This window comes from Schistocerca serialis, unplaced genomic scaffold (genome assembly GCF_023864345.2).
Source record: "Schistocerca serialis cubense isolate TAMUIC-IGC-003099 unplaced genomic scaffold, iqSchSeri2.2 HiC_scaffold_648, whole genome shotgun sequence".
Lineage (NCBI taxonomy): Eukaryota > Metazoa > Arthropoda > Insecta > Orthoptera > Acrididae > Schistocerca > Schistocerca serialis.
In genome coordinates, this window is record NW_026048242.1 from 15,001 (window position 1) to 20,000 (window position 5,000).

A 5,000-nucleotide genomic window follows, 5' to 3' on the forward strand; every position below is an offset into this window, starting at 1 on the left:
TAGCCATACACTGGGGGAAACGGCCGACAGGGGCGGCAACATAGTGGAGCCGCAGTGTCACTAATGTACAGAGATAGAACAGTTTCGACTGGAACTAGAGTAACCGTATACACGGCACTGATTAGTAATAGATGCAGAGCCATCAGAATACAGATAATATATACAACCGTCCCTATACATGCTGAAAGACTCTGCACACAATGAGAACCACACGTCAGCCAGACACTCTTATCACACACTACTCTCTTATCACACACAATATCTAACCACCAGCATGGAAGAACATCCAGTGCATCCTCTCCGCCACATGACACAATCCACACTATCATTACCAGACCGGGAGGTCCACCCAGAAAACACAATATCCCACCCTTCCGACATCCGCACATTGCTCAGCTAAGCCACGAACACCCACACATGTCCTCCACAGTGGTGCACCCAACATCACAATACTGCCTCCTGTCACAGCACACAAACAATGGCAGGAATGAAAGACACAGATCTGCCACAACCATGGAATCGGAGCGCCGCCTGTCATGAGCCAAAAGTGCATCCTGACGTGACAAATCGGATAATACCGCAGGCATCCAATTACGATAATCACTATCAACGAACCTGCCGCCCCCCCCCCCAATACACCTTTCCCTACAACAATGTGTATCTGAACCTACGCTATATCGTACCTTAACCTAACCTATATCGTACCTTAACCTAACCTATATCGTACCTTAACCTAACCTATATCGTACCTTAACCTAACCTATATCGTACCTTAACCTAACCTATATCGTACCTTAACCTAACCTATATCGTACCTTAACCTAACCTATATCGTACCTTAACCTAACCTATATCGTACCTTAACCTAACCTATATCGTACCTTAACCTAACCTATATCGTACCTTAACCTAACCTATATCGTGCCTTAACCTAACCTATATCGTGCCTTAACCTAACCTATATCGTGCCTTAACCTAACCTATATCGTGCCTTAACCTAACCTATATCGTGCCTTAACCTAACCTATATCGTGCCTTAACCTAACCTATATCGTGCCTTAACCTAACCTATATCGTGCCTTAACCTAACCTATATCGTGCCTTAACCTAACCTAATTTGTGCCTTAACCTAACCTAATTTGTGCCTTAACCTAACCTAATTTGTGCCTTAACCTAACCTAATTTGTGCCTTAACCTAACCTAATTTGTGCCTTAACCTAACCTAATTTGTGCCTTAACCTAACCTAATTTGTGCCGTAACCTAACCTAATTTGTGCCGTAACGTAACCCATGTTGTGCCGTAACGTAACCCATGTTGTGCCGTAACGTAACCCATGTTGTGCCGTAACGTAACCCATGTTGTGCCGTAACGTAACCCATGTTGTGCCGTAACGTAACCCATGTTGTGCCGTAACGTAACCCATGTTGTGCCGTAACCTAACCCATGTTGTGCCTTAACCTAACCCATGTTGTGCCTTAACCTAACCCATGTTGTGCCTTAACCTAACCCATGTTGTGCCTTAACCTAACCCATGTTGTGCCTTAACCTAACCCATGTTGTGCCTTAACCTAACCCACGTTGTGCCTTAACCTAACCTACGTTGTGCCTTAACCTAACCCATGTTGTGCCTTAACCTAACCCATGTTGTGCCTTAACCTAACCCATGTTGTGCCTTAACCTAACCCATGTTGTGCCTTAACCTAACCCATGTTGTGCCTTAACCTAACCCATGTTGTGCCTTAACCTAACCCATGTTGTGCCTTAACCTAACCCATGGTGTGCCTTAACCTAACCCATGTTGTGCCTTAACCTAACCCATGTTGTGCCTTAACCTAACCCACGTTGTGCCTTAACCTAACCCACGTTGTGCCTTAACCTAACCCACGTTGTGCCTTAACCTAACCCACGTTGTGCCTTAACCTAACCTACGTTGTGCCTTAACCTAACCCATGTTGTGCCTTAACCTAACCCATGTTGTGCCTTAACCTAACCCATGTTGTGCCTTAACCTAACCCATGTTGTGCCTTAACCTAACCCATGTTGTGCCTTAACCTAACCCATGGTGTGCCTTAACCTAACCCATGGTGTGCCTTAACCTAACCCATGGTGTGCCTTAACCTAACCCATGTTGTGCCTTAACCTAACCCATGTTGTGCCTTAACCTAACCCATGTTGTGCCTTAACCTAACCCATGTTGTGCCTTAACCTAACCCATGTTGTGCCTTAACCTAACCCATGTTGTGCCTTAACCTAACCCATGTTGTGCCTTAACCTAACCCATGTTGTGCCTTAACCTAACCCATGTTGTGCCTTAACCTAACCCATGTTGTGCCTTAACCTAACCCATGTTGTGCCTTAACCTAACCCATGTTGTGCCTTAACCTAACCCATGTTGTGCCTTAACCTAACCCATGTTGTGCCTTAACCTAACCCATGTTGTGCCTTAACCTAACCCATGTTGTGCCTTAACCTAACCCATGTTGTGCCTTAACCTAACCCATGTTGTGCCTTAACCTAACCCATGTTGTGCCTTAACCTAACCCATGTTGTGCCTTAACCTAACCCATGTTGTGCCTTAACCTAACCCATGTTGTGCCTTAACCTAACCCATGTTGTGCCTTAACCTAACCCATGTTGTGCCTTAACCTAACCCATGTTGTGCCTTAACCTAACCCATGTTGTGCCTTAACCTAACCCATGTTGTGCCTTAACCTAACCCATGTTGTGCCTTAACCTAACCCATGTTGTGCCTTAACCTAACCCATGTTGTGCCTTAACCTAACCCATGTTGTGCCTTAACCTAACCCATGTTGTGCCTTAACCTAACCCATGTTGTGCCTTAACCTAACCCATGTTGTGCCTTAACCTAACCCATGTTGTGCCTTAACCTAACCCATGTTGTGCCTTAACGTAACCCATGTTGTGCCTTAACGTAACCCATGTTGTGCCTTAACCTAACCTATAATGTGCCTTAACCTAACCTAAAGTGCGCCGTAACCTAAACTATATTGCGCCTTAACCTGACGCACGTTGTCGCTGAACCTGCTCTGTAATTGTTATGCAACCCGTTAAAGTAGTGTAGTGTTGCCTAACCGCAACCCTCGCAATATAGTTCGCTACTCGCACTGCCCGGTCCCCTGTGTATCGCGTCATGTTAAACACCTTGCAGGTGTTGCTGACTTTCCACATGCTCCTGCTATACACTGTAGTGTGGATAGCAGCAGGACGTACATGCCCCCCCCCCTTCCCCCCTGCCTTCGCAAGCTGGTCGGTGAGAAGTTTGCATGTTCAATGCCCTTCGCATGCCGACGTACTCAGCCTACGTTGTGGTACGGCCTGTCACCTGTCCGCCGATGTACGCAAAACCCACAAACTGTACTGCACATTGCTCCGTATGTACTGAATGATACATCGTGGCCCATGTGACCGTATGACGACAGCGCCTAGCAACGGCTGACCATACAGTCCAAATATTGTGCACGCAGCTACGTGTCGTCTCCCTATAAGAGCTGGATTGCAGTGTGGTACGCCATACAGACGTGTGGGAGGAACGGACGCCCTGGATGGCGATCAGCATGAGCAGTCTGTTGATGTAGTGGAGCGTGTATTCGGACGTAGTCGTCTCTTCTCACACACCGTGATAGCATGTTGCACCGCGTTCCACATCTGCGACATGCTGCAGAGGCGGGCTGACAGTCGTTCGCGCAATGGACACCGCATACGTACGGGGTCTACCTTCCACGTGTTCTCTAGGCGTGCACATGTTGTTGCGTCTATGTGGGCAGACGTAGTGTGTTGTGACACCTGACACAGGCATGCAATACTCGTTGCAAATGGCGATGGACGTGTACGTTTGCTGGTGACGTTACGCAAATGAACAACCGGTAACCCGTTGTGGTGCGGTTGTTCTCGCTAGAGGTGAATCAGTGTTGGCGACGATCGGTCGAGCTATTAACCGGTTGTTTCAGGGATACCCACCATGCCCACGAACGTGAAAGGGGACCCACCATGCCCACGAACGTGAAAGGGGATCTGGGTGTGAGGCGATACGCGGCGGTGGCTGGGTGGGACCGTCCCCGGCCGGTGAGGGGGGGCCGCCCGGCGTGCTGGCAGCGCGGTGCGTGGGCGCACGCGCTACAGCCGGCTGGTGGGGGCGGCCGGTGGCAGGCGCGCCGGCCGACGGACGCGGCAGGCGGCGCAGCTGCGCGCCGGCGCCCCCTGCTCGCGGCGCCTTGCGGCCAAAGTAGGTCCTCGCGGGCCCGGTGCGAAGCGCGGTGGCCATCTGCAGTGTGCTGGTCCGATTGAGGACTTTGTGCGCTGAGGATGCGCCGCCGCCCGGCGCTCGGCGCCGCGACGCCGTCTGCTGCTCGGTCGCCCCAGCGGTTCTCGCAGGTGGTTTGTATCGCAGCTGTGCGGACGTGTTGGCGCGTGCGCTGTGCTGGGAGAGTTCGCTTCGGCACCCAAGTAGGGCTTTTGTCCTTCTGTGGCGCTGGCGTTGGAGCTGCCGGTCACCGTAGGTGGCGCGTGTTGTCTCCCGCCGGCAATGCCACGACAGCACGCTCCCGGGCCTCTGTCGGCAGCGGCAAGCTCAGTTGGGAGCACGGGTGGTCGCACCTAAAGCGTCTACTCGCCTAACTCCGGGCGATTGCGCCTCTCTCGAACCCGACCAAGTACTTAGGACGGCGCTGCGCGCCGCCGGGACCTGAGAGGGTTTCGAGGTGTGTTGTGCAGGGGAGCTCAGCCTCCTCCTGTTTGCAGAATAATTGAGCGGACGCTTGCGTGTTCGCGCGGGCCCCCGGGACACACTCCCGGGCGGCCGGCTGCTCAGCTCTAGTTGACGCAGCTCCCTGGTTGATCCTGCCAGTAGTCATATGCTTGTCTCAAAGATTAAGCCATGCATGTCTCAGTACAAGCCGCATTAAGGTGAAACCGCGAATGGCTCATTAAATCAGTTATGGTTCCTTAGATCGTACCCACGTTACTTGGATAACTGTGGTAA

The 5,000-nt window shown here is 51.1% G+C and overlaps 1 non-coding gene across 1 annotated transcript in view; it reads left to right on the top strand.

Annotated features, from left to right (window-relative positions):
• The first annotated feature begins 4,845 nt into the window (after nt 1–4,845).
• The window catches only part of LOC126449093 (small subunit ribosomal RNA), a 1,909-nt gene continuing 1,754 nt past the window's right edge, over nt 4,846–5,000 (top strand). Inside the window, exon 1 of the ribosomal RNA XR_007584324.1 lies at nt 4,846–5,000. This exon is cut by the window's right edge and continues 1,754 nt beyond it. This is a non-coding gene — a ribosomal RNA (small subunit ribosomal RNA).